Source organism: Chenopodium album, chromosome 3 (genome assembly GCF_948465745.1).
Source record: "Chenopodium album chromosome 3, dcCheAlbu1.1, whole genome shotgun sequence".
Taxonomy (NCBI): Eukaryota; Viridiplantae; Streptophyta; class Magnoliopsida; order Caryophyllales; family Amaranthaceae; genus Chenopodium; species Chenopodium album.
The window spans coordinates 55249886-55264569 of NC_137836.1; the positions used below are offsets into that span (position 1 = coordinate 55249886).

Consider the following 14684-nt stretch of genomic DNA (forward strand, 5'->3'; position numbering starts at 1 on the left):
TGTGATCGCCTTGCATGTATCGGGTTTTGGGTTGTGAGATGGGTTAGGTTGTGGTTGTCCGGGTAGAGTAGATGGTGAATTGAAAGGAGTTCTCTCGGCCAATTGAGCTAGTTGTGAATCAACCATCTTGTTGTGAGATCTTATCTCTTGCATTTGTTGCCCAAAAGATTGCATTTGCGCATGCATGGCTTGGAGGAGTTGAGTTTGAGTTAGCTCCGCTTGAGGTGCTTGTTCTTGATGATTTCTTTGAGGTGCTTGGGTATGATTGTTGTATTGGTTGTTCCTTGGATAGCTTCCTCTTGGGTTTTTGGGTTGAGATGGAGGATTTTGATATTGAGGGTTGGAGTTGTAGGAAGGTTGAGCTTGTTGGTTCCATTGTTGAGGTTGAGGTACAAACCCCGGTGGTGGTTGTCTCCAAGCTACTCCACCGCCGCTTCCTCTAAATCCCTCTTGCCTTGTGTTGTATGCCGCTACATGATCGGGGCTTAAACCACCACAATAAGATGTATCATGGTTCGTTCCTCCACAATTTTGACAAGAGAAAGAGTTAACCTGAGAGGAGCTTGCTCCACCGCTTGAACGTGCATTCACACACGTGTTCAACTCGGAAAGCCCTTTTGTTAGTTGATCAATTTGATGTTGTAATGATCAACTTTCTCCAATTCGTAAATACCACCTTTCTTTGGAGCATTTCTTCTTCGCCCCCCCCCCCTAAGAGTAATTCTTTGCTACCTCTTCTATTGTGGCTTCAACTTGATTTTGAGGGATTTTGATTAATTGACCACCCGCTCCCGCATCCAAATTGGCTCTTGACATGGGCTCCAATCCGTCGTAGAAAAACCGCATGAGCAACCCTAGATTGTACTCATGGTGGGGACACGCTTGTACCAACTCTTTGAATCTCTCCCATGCTTCACCAAGACTTTCATCGGCATCTTGCTCAAATGATGCGATTTTCCTTCTGATTTTGGCGGTCTTCTCCTCGGAGATAAATCGCTTTAAGAACGCCTTTACTACCTCCCTCCATGTTGTGAGAGTGTTAGGCTTTACTTGCTTTAGCCATTTCTTTGCTCGTCCGGTGAGAGATTGCCGGAAAAGGTGCATACGAATGTATTCTTGACTGACTTCATTGGTTTGCATCATTGTGCACAATTCAAGAAATCGGTCCAAATGTTTAATAGGGTCCTCACTTGAACTTCCGGAAAATTGCTCCGATTGTACCATTCTATTATATTGTGAATGGATTAAGAAGTTGGTTTCCGTGACGGGTAGCAAAATCCCTCCCGTGAGCTCATAATCCTCTGGATTTCCGAACTCACGAAACAAAACATCATTTTCTTGTCCCGCCATTGATCCGCTTGGTGAACTTGAAGAGTAAGTATCACTCTCACTATCAACTATATCACCAAAACCTCTTCCCTCGTCTTGATAAAGCCTACGGACTTATCTCAAGGTTCGGTTGATTTCGTGGTCAATTTGATGTGAGGGTGCTCCTTGAGACCTCCAAAGCATTCACCAAAGCTAAGCAAACTATTAGCAATGATAAGGATGATAAAACAAAAAAACAAAAAGAAAAGGAAGTAAAATGACTCTACCAAAAGCAATAATAGACGCTAAACAAGCCGCCTCCCCGGCAACGGCGCAAAAATTTGATCAAGGGTTAGATAGGTCATTAAGCTACTACCCTAATCAAATTAATCATTTATAATACCTAACCCTACACTAAACTAGTTAGTGTCAAGTAAAGGGTCGAACCACTAAGGAAGCACAACACTAATTCAACATCAATAATCACTAATGCAAGAGTGAAAAGGGGATTGTTTTTGTTTGTTTTGTTGAGTAAGAACACTAAAACTACAAATAAGCGAGAAAATGATGATTAAAATCAAGGGAAAATAACGCTAGGGATACGGGGGTGTCCAATATGATTAGAAAGAGGGGAATAATGGCGATTATCATGAAACACATGCCAAAGAACACAAGATTCTACCTAAAGAATTCATTCTCATGCAATAGTATATGCAGATCAATGAAAGAGGTCTACACAAATAAGGATCATTCTCATGCATCCTATTAGTTACAATCAAATCAAGAGAATAAAGAAGCACAATCCATAAAAACTCAACTTTAATAACTCATTCTCATGCAATCATTAAAATAGAGATGATCTTGATCTAGTTCAAATCACTTTCATGCATTTAAACTAGAAAGCATAAAAAAGAGTGCAACAATAATAACAAGAAAATAAAAATCATGTCTTTCATCAATTTATGTCATAAGTTCAATCCAACCATCATCATTCATCTAATATCAACTCATATCTTCTACCCCCTTCCCCTAGCTAAAAGTTTAGCCTAGAGAAGGGAGATTAAACATAATATCAAAACTAGAAATAAACTCAAGAAACTCAAAACAAAACATGATTAAAATCAATAAAATCAATAACAACTAGATGAACTAATAAGATTAACAAGAATAAGCAACAATAAAACAAATAGATAATACTAAAGGAAAGGAGAAGAGATTACTAAAGAAAGGATTAATGAAAGATGAAAACTTAGATTCTTGCTTGATTGATTGAAGATTAAAACTTGAGCAAAGTTGAATACAATAAAGGATGCTTGAATAATAATCTACTTTCTCTCTCTAGATTAGGCTAATGTCCTATGGAATCAGTACTAAGTGTCCACTATTACAAAGATTCCCGTCTATATATATATGTGGCTCCCCCCCCCCAAAGAAAGAAACTTGGGCAACAAGGCGCAAGGAAATCAGAAACCCTGTGGTGCGCGCCCGCACACGACATATGCGCGCCCGCGCAGTTGAAGTGTGCACCCTCTCAGCATAGTACGCGGCCGCAACTTTGAGGGTACTGGTAAATCAAGCTCGCCCGCACAGTAAACCTGCGCGCCCGCACAGAAGCCGCACAATAGGTCGCGCAAACTCTCTGGTTAGGCTCTGTTTCTTCAGCCTGGCTGCGCAGAAACTGACAGGGATGCGCGCCCGCACAGCCAAAGGTGCGCGCCCGCGCAACAGCCACACAGCATGCCGCGTAGAACTGTTTGCTTGGCTCCTTGAAATCCTCTTTCTTTCAGCACAAAATACCTACAAAACAAAAGCATGGAAATCCAAAATAAAGAGAAGGCGAGAAGACTAAGAAAAGGGAAGATAAAGGAGAAACGAAAGGAGGAAACAAAACTAGGTAAAAATGCTTAGAAAAAGGGCCAAACAAGTGCAAATGAGGGGAGAATCCTTAGAGAAAAAGGATAAAAGAGTGGCATAAATGCCACTTCCACCTAAGCAACATTCGTTATGCAATAATCATTGTTCACTTAATCTATGGTCCTGTTTAGTTTAATGTAATACTGTTTTAATGGAAAATTAGTTTTCATGGAAAACATATTTTCAAGGAAAAACGCAATTACAAATTAGTTTTCCTTTGTTTGGTTGCATACAAGAAATGTCCAAAAAAAAAAATAATAAGAGTGGAAATGTAAGGATGAATGAGAGGGAAGTAAAAAAGGAGGTAAGGAAAAGAGAGGAAAATATAGCTTCCCTTGTTTTGGGAAGGAAAATGTTTTCCATCATTAATGATGAACTTTCCATGAAAACCGTTTACATAAAACTAAACAGGGCCTATATACGTGCTTAGCTTTCAAGCCTAAATGACGTTCAAGATTGCTTCTTTACACCATATATGATGCTTAGCTCCATGATCTAAGTTCATTCATCTATCGTGTCACATGATGTAATTGTCCTTAGCTTCCTGGCCTAAGAACATGCATCATGCATACATTATTTTCAAGATAAGCAATTCAATCTATGCGATTCATTTCGTCTTGCTCAAGAAGTAACTTCAAAACATCTTCCCTTTTTCATGTCTTTTCTTTTGAGGAAGTTCAAAGACTTTTTCAAAATTTTCTCATCGAGGGAAATTCGAAAATAAAAGTTTAGTTTCACGTCTTTCTTTTTCGGGAGAAAGTCGGTACCCTCCACTCGTCTAATGACAAAAATGACGAAAAATTTTTGCTTTTGCATTTTCGATTGCTTGTGTCTGCACATACACACAATATACACACACAACCACAAGTTATATACATGTCATGTCGTGACAAGTCAAACATGGTCAAGTTAGTTGGTCAATTCAATCACAATCTATACAAGTCCCTTGGCAAATTTTATTTCGCAGGTCTCAATTACAGCCCACGTCCCAGGACAAGTGGACCATCTACAGCCCACGTCCTGGGAAAAGCGGATCATTTACAGCCCACGTTCGGGGACAAGCGAACAATCTACAACCCACGTCCGGGGACAAGCGGACCATTTGCAGCCCACGTTCAGGGACAAGTGAACCATCTACGGTCCACGTTCGAGGACAAGTGGACCATCTACATCCCACGTTTGGGGACAAGCGAACCCATTATAACCCATGTTCGGGGACAAGCAAACCACCTACAGCCCACGTCCGGGTACAAGCGGACCATTTGCAGCCCACATTCCGGGACAAGTGAACCAACTACAGCCCACGTTCGGGGACAAGTGAACCAACTAAAGCCCACGTTCGGGGAAAAGCGAACCATCATCATTTTTAAGTGATCATATCCCAAGCGAAGATGATTCTCAAGGCAAAATTCTCGATACACAGAGACTTGCAATCTCATTATCAGACATGTTTTTCCTCAAACATGGAAAGTATCTTAACCGGTGGATTTCTTCAAGCATAAAAAACCATAAATTCATCTGTCGACTATCCTCAAGCGTGGAAAGTATCTCAACAAGTGGATTTCTTCAAGCGTAGAAAAGCATCAATTCATCAGGCAACTTTCCTCAAGCATGAAAAGTATCTTAACCGGTGAATTTCTTCAAGCATAGAAAACCGCAAAATTCATTAGTTGACTCTCCCAAAGCATGGAAAGTATCTCAACAAACATCATTCGGTGGATTTCTTCAAGCATAGAAAGCTACCAAACTCATTTGTCACCGATACACTAGTGTTAAATACTATCGAACATATTTGCCACCGATACACTAGTTTCAGATAAGCATTCTATCCCTTTACTCTTTTATCTATAAAACTAACATTTTTCTGCACGTATCGGTGTATTAATGAGTGATTTAGGATCGCAGAATGTCTTACATCATTTTCTGTCCCTAGCAACTACTTTAACTATCGTTTTCAAAACTGAACTTTCTACAAACTCAGTCAAAGTGGGGGCTTCTATAGACAACTAAAAATGTCTCCGCAATACCAAACCCGATGATGAACAACTTTTCACTACCATTATTGGTCGGGTTGAGTATTTAATCCTTGGAGTGCTTAAATCCATATTTCCATTTCATAAACCAACACAATTCCTAGCCTATTTCCCTAAACCACAACTTTTTTTTTTGAATTGCCAAAACCATAACTTATTTTCCTCTTTTCGTGCCTTTAAACCCAAAATAATTCATTTCGTGCCCTTTAAAATCATTCATTTCGTGTCCTTTTTTATAAAAACGTTTAGTCTAGTTTTTTTTGGTCCATAATCTGGGTCCAATGATTGAATAGTTGGATGGGGCTTGAAAATATCTTTCCAACGATATATTATAAGCCCAAATCCGCGTTGGGGCTTAGTGAGTCCGACTCACCGCTGAAGGAAACCCGATCGAACCAAGACCGCACTGGCAATAAATAAAACCACAAAGCATAATTAACTTAATGACTAGATTAGGATAGTAATTATACCTTTGACGCGTGCTTCGCCCGACCTCAAGGGGCTCTTACTTCGAAAGTAAGTCTCGAAAGTACGACGACCTCCAACGGAAGTCCACCCACAACCCGACCACAGACAAGATTCTAATACCTTGGAGTTAACAAGGCCGACCAAAACCCGAGTAATAAATGTGTTCAAATTTTTTCACAATGGTGATGCCATTTTCAACACTTACTCAAGTGCTTTTCCCAAAAGCCCAAGTCGGGTATTTATAGGGAAGAACATGAGTGTGAAAAGCTCTCCCATCAATGTGGGTGAATTTGATTTTCCTATTTTATTCTAAAGCTAAAATAAAATTAATAATCAAACTAGTAATAAATCAACAAGTGGCAAGCTCACATGACGGAGTAGGTGAGGACCATTTGGAGATGGAGGGACCAAACTTGCTCCCCACTCCTTCTCCCAAAACCGGCAAACTTAATACCCCAAATCCCAATAACTTTGCGCCACGTGGCACCCACACTTGGGCGCCAAGGCACCCAAGGTGGGCTGCCATGTGCTACGACCTTGCAGGCCATGCACCAAGTGTGGGCTACTTGGCTGAGGCTAGGTGCCAGCACGCCGCGCACAATATGCAGGCAACTAGGGTGCCTCGTACATTGGTGCGGGCTGCTAGCTGCGGCAGGCTAGCCAAGCCTCGCACTTGGTGTAGGCTGCTATCATGGGCGTGCCCCTAGCACTCGGTATTCCGATGCTAGGGGTATTTTGGTCATTGTTAATTTAATAGTATTTTCACGTCTCGTCTTTTACTGTTTTCGACTCAACTTCTGACGCTCAATTTCGACGCTTCAAGCTCAAATTTTCGACGTCTAAATATTAATTACTCGGTCAACTCATTAATTACTTCCGAATTAATTCGTCGCTTTGGCTCGTTAGTTGCTTGGGTATGACCCAAAGGGTTCAGTCAAGATAAAGCTGTAATATTAATTATCCATTAATATTACTGATCAAAAGCAGCCTCCACCCAGGTATTCCGATCACTTGACCTCACTGAATAATTAGATTTCAAATAATTTCGAACCCCTTATCGGAATAATATACTTGTTCAAAGGACACCATTCCTTTCAATCTCCCACTTATCCTTCCGGACAAGTGAGCTTTTTGTGTATAGCCCTTTTCCTATGTCATTTAATATCTCTTCTTGAACTATAAGGTAAGATTATTCGTCATCCTTATTACGTCCAGAAGTGCTTCTCGAAATCCTAGTCCGACAGTCAATAAACAGATGATTTCTAAAATCCATCCGAGCACGGCCATGCATTTTATAGTCTCGCTCTTCTAGAGGCCTTGTAAACAACAAAGACATCTTCTCTATTTTTAATAATAGGACATTCCCAGTCTTGTAATGTAGCTTCTCTTACTAAGATTACCTAACAACTCGAATGTTGTCGTTATAATCCCCTATTACGGTAGACGTTTGACAATATCAAAGCGAACTAGTACTCAAACAAGAAATCTTACAATACTCATGGTCGAGGAAATAGGTTCCGATAGCCATAATGAGAAGTATACTTATGACGATTTTTAATCTCTTAAACTATTCTCATTGGTCGATCCAATATGGTTCTAAACCAATACCTTTGCAAATGATTTACGACGATCATGTCCTTGTAGCACAAGAAACGGTGCTATAAATCAAACTACAAACTAATCTTAAATGGTCATTAATCGTCCATCGCTTAAATGACCATGATTAGGGATAATTTTCGATTATAATATTCAATGTTCATTTAATAGGTGCTTCCTTACCAAGACTGGTCTTGATTCCTTATTTTTAATTTTCTACGAATCGAATGGACTTATTATTTTAAACCACAATTAAACAGCAAACGGAGTGATAAAATGTTGCATGAAATTTATATTACTCCAAAAACACGAACGGTTTTTCATAGAGTCTTACATTAAATTGTCAAGATTAACTAAAACACTAAACAAGAAAATCAAAGCTAGTCTCCTACATGCCTCATTCCCATTGCCTTAACGTGCTTGTTATGATTCACTTGAGGCAAAGGTTTAGTAAGTGGATCAGCTACATTTTGATCCGTTACGACTTTGCAAATTCTGATTTCACCTTCTGATTTCCATTCACAAATCATGTGAAACCACCACTTGACATGTTTGACCTTCTGATGTTATCTTGGCCCTCTGGCGTTAGCAATAGCTCCATTGTTATCACAATAGAGGGTTATTGGACCCTTAATGGAGGGTACAACATCAAGTTCACCAACAAACTTGCGAACCCAAAATGCTTCCTTAGCTTCTTCAGCAGTTGCTAAGTATTTGGCTTCAGTTGTAGAATATACAGTTGTACTCTTCTTGCACTCTTCCAACTAAACATTCCTCTATAGAGACAAAATATGTACCCAGATTGTGACTAGGAGTCGTCTATGTCTCTTTGGAAGCTTGCGTTGGTGTATCCCTTAACAACCAATTCATGTTTGCCACCATAGACCAGGAATTCATCCTTGTTCCTTTTCAGGTACTTTAGGATATTCTTGGTCGCAGTCTAATGCGCCTCTCCTGGGTCTTATTGGTATCGGCTCGTAGTGCTCAAGGCATACGATACATCTAGCCTAGTACATATCATGGCATACATGATCGATCCAATAAGTGAAGCATATGGAATCTGATTCATCCTTTCTAACTCATTAGGTGTCTTTGGAAACTCGCTTAGTGTTATGCTATGTGACATGGGTAGGTGACCTTTCTTGGCCCTTTCCATTTGGAATCGAGCTAGTACCTTATCAATATAGATTCTTCGACTCAATCCTATCATCCTGTTTTATCTATCCCTATAGATCTAGCTTGATGCCTAGTATGTACTGAGCCTCTCCAAAGTCTTTCATTGAAAAGCATTTTCCAAACAAAGCCTTTACAGACTCTAACAACGGAATGCTATAATATGTCATCGAAATATAAAACTAGGAAGGCCATGTCACTCCCACTGACCTTATTGTAAACACAAGACTCATCTGGATTCTTGATAAAACCAAACATACCGATGGCTTCATTGAATCGTAGATTCCAACTCCTGCTTGTTTACTTTAATCCATAAATGGACTTCTTAAGCTTGCATATATACCTTTCCAGCGTTGTTTTGGTTTACAAAACCTTTAGGCTGTGTCATATACACATTTTCTTCAAAAATTCCACTCAGGAAGGCGGTTTTGACGTCCATCTGCCATATTTCATAATCGTAATATGTAGCAATCGCTAGGAGGATCCGAACGGATTTAAGCATTGCGATTGGAGAAAAGTTTATATTGTAATTAATACCATGAACTTGTATATAACCTTTTTCTACCAATCTAGCTTTCTAAATGAATACATTTCCATCTTTCTCGGTTTTTAACTTAAAAATCCACTTACATCCGATAGGTGTGTAACCTTCGGGTAAGTCAACCAAGTCCAAGACTTGATTTTCAAACATTCAATGCATTTTAGGTCTCAAGGCCTCTTGCTATTTAGCAGAGTCGGTTCTTGCCATCGCTTGCTTGTAGGTTGCCGGTTAATCTCTATCCATGAAAAGGATGTCCGTATTCTCGATTAATACAAAACCAAGATATCTATCAGGTTGAGATCTCGGCCTCTAAGACCTACGTATGATAATGGACTAAGCATTTTCATTGTCGGTTTGACTTTGCACATTTTGATCATTTTGACCTTCGTCAACAAATGTTGTTTGAGCACTTAGACTGTCATTCTGATTTTGTTGCTCATCCTCACGAACTTCGTCCCAATTTTCATTTTGGTAAGGTGCTCCTTCTCCAAAAAGACACCATCGCGAGAAACAAATACTTTGTTCCCCAATTTGTTGTAGAAGTAATACCCTTTGGTTTCTTTTGGGTAGGCCATAAAGTAAACCTTATCTGATTTGGGATGCAGTTTGTCACAAATCAATTTCTTGATATATGCTTTGCACCCCCATATCTTTAGAAAAGACAACCTAGGATATTTCTTCGTCCATAACTCGAATGGTGTCTTTTCTACAGCTTTTGATGGAGCATGGTTCTGTGTTTGTGCCGGAGTTAGGAGTACGTGTCCCTAGAGAGAGATAGGAAGATCACTAAGACCCGTCGTTGATCGTACCATGTCTAACAAGGTTCGATTTCTCCTTTCGGATACTCCGTTCCATTGTGGAATTCCTTGAGGTGTCAGTTTGACAGTATACCCTGTTCTTTCAGATGGTCATCAAATTCTTGGCTCAATTATTCACTAACTTGATCCGATCAAATGGCTTTGATTTTCTTGCCAAGCTGATTTTCTACTTCACTCTGAAATTCTTTGAACTTTTCAAACGATTCAGATTTATGCGACATCAGGTAGACATAGCCATATCTACTATAGTTGTTTGTGAAGGTGATAAAATATCGATGTCCATTTCTTATGGCGGAGCTCATTGCTCCACATACATCGGTGTGTATTAGACCTAATTAGTCTCCTGCTCCTTCCACCAACTTGGAGAATGGTTGTTTGATCATCTTGCCAAGTAAGCATCCCTTGCAATTCTCAAACTATTCTAAATCGAAAGAGTCAAGAATACCTTCATGTAGAAGTTTCTTGATGCGTTTGATGTTAATGTGGCCAAGACAACAATGCCACAAGTAAGTCTGATTTGACTCCATAGTCTTAACTCTTTTAGTAGTATTATTCACATTATAAACTTGTTTGTCTAAAGAAAGCACATAAAGACCATTTTTAGAATGTGCAATACCATATAAAACATTATCAAGATAAAACGAACATTCATCGTCCTTTACTCAAAATTAAAAACCTTTGGCGTCCAACGCCGAAATTGGAATAATGTTTTTGGTAATGTTGGGAACATAGTAACAACTTTAAGTTCCAAAAAAACCCCAAAGGGAAAATACAAACTGAGAGTTCATACGGATACGGCTGCAATTTTTGCTCCATTACCGACCCAGAGTTCAACCTCTCCCTTCGCTAGCTTCCTAACGTTCCTTAGACCCTAAGAATTAGAACAAAGGTGTGAGCCACATCCGGTATCTAATACCCATGATGTTGATCTAGTGAAGTTTAAGTCTATAACGAATATACTTGATTCAGAAGCAACGGTTCTGTTCTTCTTATCTTCCTTAAACTTGAGGCAATCTCTCTTCCAATGTCCCTTCTTCTTACAGTAGAAACATTCGGAATCAGATTTATAGGATGCTACCTTATTATCCTAGTTGTCTTTGGTAGCTTTAGACTTAGGCAGAAAGGTCTTCTTCTTACCCTTCCCCTTAAAGCCTTTCTTCTTCTTGTGTGAGATTTTGAACGGCTTGCCCTTTTTTACCATGAGCATATCATTTATCTCTTATGCTCTCAACACCTTCACCATCACTCAAATGCTCACCAATAGGATCCTCACCCTCTCTTTGTTTCTCAAAATCATCATCCTCAACACACACTTTGGATAGGGATTTTTCACATACAAGCATCAAGGATGACAATTAGCTTTCTAACTCATGTCTTCTTCTCTTTTCCTCCTTAATAAGCTCCTCATTCTTTTTTATTATCTCTTATTGACTTCTCATAGAATTAAGAATCGAAACCTTACTAGGTCCAAACTCATTACTAAGTTCAATGCGCCTAATTTGAGACTCAAATATATCAACAAATGATTCAAAAGGTGTAGAAGGTTCAGGCTCAATAAGAGAAGAAGAAGTACAATCAAGATTGGAAGAATCAACATTAAAATCTTGAGAATATTCATCATATTGGGGAGTGGAGGCACAATCAAATATATGAGATTCGTTATTAAGGGAACGAAGCACATCACAAGAAGACATGGTAAATAATGGAGAAAATTGAAACACACCATTAGCATCAACTTGAGCATGCACCTCATCATCATGAACAAAAGGGGAAATAGAATTGGAAGCATTTGTTCTAGGTTAACCAATGGGATAATGTAACAAATCATGGGAAATCATGCTAATATTAGAAGAATCAAGACATTGCACATCAACGTTAGAATCATGACTACCCCTATTATAAGCATCCCTAGCAAACAAAACATAGAAATCCCAAGCACCATTAATTGACAATGCTCTAAATTCACCATTATGCATGATGTCAAATTCATTCCTAGTGTGCACATTCAAACCAAAATAACAAATATCACAAGCCTCCCAAAGACTACAATGATTATAGTCAAGAAATCCCTCCAGCTTATTGAAATATTCTCAAAAAAGCTCATTGTCATATTGAGGAAAAGATAGACATGCCATTTTTATATAAAGCAAACAAAAATCAAATAAAATAAAAGTATATACAAAGACCTAGACTCAAGCAATAAATAACACTCCAACATGCATAGACACTGTTCCCCGGCAACGGCGCCATTTTGACGAGTGGTGAATTAGGTCGTTGAAACTAATCCTCCCTCGGTCAAACTAAATTTATAAACACTTAACCAACCTAAATACTAGTATAGAGCCAAGTCAAGGGTCGAACCCAAGGGAACGGTTATGTTCAAGTGCTCTAAATTATGCGCCTAAGCTAGGTCGAAGACAAAGATAAAGAGAGAACACTAACAAACTACCAAACAAAGAAACCAAACAAATAAAGCACTAATAACGGGGATCAACAAGTAATCATGACAATTGTAGCAATTCGGGTACAAGATGTAAATCTATGGTTGCGAAGACTAATGGTAAGAACAATCAAAAGATCTTGACAAGCTATCTCCTAGAGGTCTAACTAGCGCCAACTACGAGAGACAATAACTAGGAACGTCACAAATCAAACTCAATTGATAATTGCAATTCCTAAATCAATGGTCCGTATCATTAGCAATTACAATGCAATCTAGCATAATTCTCAAGGCCTATCGAATTACACAAATGCACAATTTCCATTAATCACTTTAATCTCAACAATTAATCAACACAATCCCCAAATTATGCACAACCAATCAGTCATACAAGTTTCACCCAATCCCTAGCCAAACGAATACTCTAAAATCATCATCTAATCAACAAATAACTAAAGAAATCAAGAATCAACAATATATGAAGAACAACTACACTAATCAAGCATCAAACATCAAAATCAATCCAAACAAACTTAAATATTAAACAAAGCAATAAAATAAGATAAAGTTGAATATTAAATATCAAATTCGTCATAAGTATACTTTTCATTTTGGCTATCGGAACCTATTTCCTCGACCATGAATATTGTCAGTTCTCTTGTTTGAGTACTAGTCTGCTTTGATGTTGTCAAACATCTGCTGTAAAAGGGGATTATAACGGCAACAATCGGCGGCTAGGTCCTCTCAGTAAGAGAAGCTAAATTACATGACTGGGAATGTCCCTTTACTAAATAAGGGAAGATATCTTTGCTGTTTACAAGGCCTCTCAAAGAGCGAGACTGTAAAAATGCACTACCGTGCTCGGATGGATTTAGAAATCATCTGTTTATTGACAGTCAGAGTTGAAATTGAGAAACACATCTGGACATAATAAGGATGACAAATAAATCTTACCTTATAGTTCATGAAAAGACATTAAGCGACATAGGATAAAGGCTATACACTAAAAGCGCACTTGCTCGGAAGGACAAGTGGGGGATTGAAAGGAATGGTGTCCTTGGAACAAGTGTATAATTCCGATAGAGTGTTCGGAATTATTAGAAAGCTAATTATTCAGTGAGGTCAGGTGATCGGAATGCCTAGGTTGAGGCCGCTTCCGATTATTAATACTAATGTATAATTAATATTACATCTTAATCTTGACTAAACCCTTTGGGTTACATCCAAGAAACTAACGAACCAACACGACGAACTAATTCGGAAGGAATTAATTAGTCGCCCGATTAATTAATATTTAGACGTTGGAAATTCGAGCTTCGAGCGTCAAAACCGAGCATCGGAAGTTAAGTAAAAAATAATAAAAAGACGAGACGAGAAAATTACTAATTAATCAACAAAAGTACCAAAATACCCCAAGCATCGGAATGCCTCGAGTAAATCGAGTGCTAGGGGCATATGGCCTAGCAAGGTGTCTAGCAAGCGCACCAAGCCGAGCCTAGGCTGGCTAGTGCGTGCTAGCGCACCAATGCTAGTAAGGTTGGCCGAAGCACCAAGCGCGCTTGTGCTAGCAACCATGTCGCAGCAGCTAGCCGCAAGGGCCAGCACGCATGGCACACTAGCCCGCGGCAGCTAGCAGCAGCATGATGTGATGTGCTGCGACTTACTAGCAGTAGGCCTTGGCCAAGCAGCCCGCACATATATGTGTGGCTTGCTGGCCCGAGTGTGCGGCATCAGCTTAGAAGCCCACACTTGGGGTGCCTTGGTGCCCAAGTGTGGGTGCTACGTGGCTCGCTTGCATTGGTCTTGTGGGATGCATGTGGCTGGCTATGGGATAGGATTGAGGAGGAAGTTTGGTCCCCCCTTCCCAAGTGGTCCTTATCTAACCCTCTCTCTAAGTGTGACACTTGTTGATTTATTAGTTGTTTTTTTTCTTTTGTTGTTGATTTAAAAAAATAAAAGGAATAATCAATTCACCCACATTGATGGAAGAGCAAATCTCACTCATGCTTTTCCCTATAAATTCTCAAGTTGAGGTATTGGGAAAAGTACTTGAGTAAGGTGTTAAAAAGGCATCTCCATTGAGAAAACCTTTGAACACATATAATTACTCGGGTTTAGGTCGGGCTTAGCTAACCTCTAAGCATTTGACCATTTTTGGGGGTTGAGTTGCGGGTGGACTTCCATTGGAGGTCTTCGTGCGAGCGAGACTTAGAGCTTTCGAAGTAAGAGCTCTTTTCGTGAGCGAAGCACACGCCAAAGGTATTAATTTTTTTCTTAATCTTGTTGTTTAAGTTACTTACACTTTATGATTATATTAATTGTGAGTGTGGTCTTGGTTCGGGTTTTCTTCGGCGGTGAGTCAGACTCATCAAAACCCAACAACATTTTCTTTG

General features: G+C 39.4%; 1 non-coding gene across 1 annotated transcript; it reads left to right on the forward strand.

Annotated features, from left to right (window-relative positions):
• The first annotated feature begins 862 nt into the window (after nucleotides 1-862).
• LOC145625680 (small nucleolar RNA R71) lies at nucleotides 863-969 on the forward strand. The gene has a single exon (XR_014110589.1). It is a non-coding gene; the product is annotated as a small nucleolar RNA R71 (small nucleolar RNA).
• Nucleotides 970-14684: the final 13715 nt, after the last annotated feature.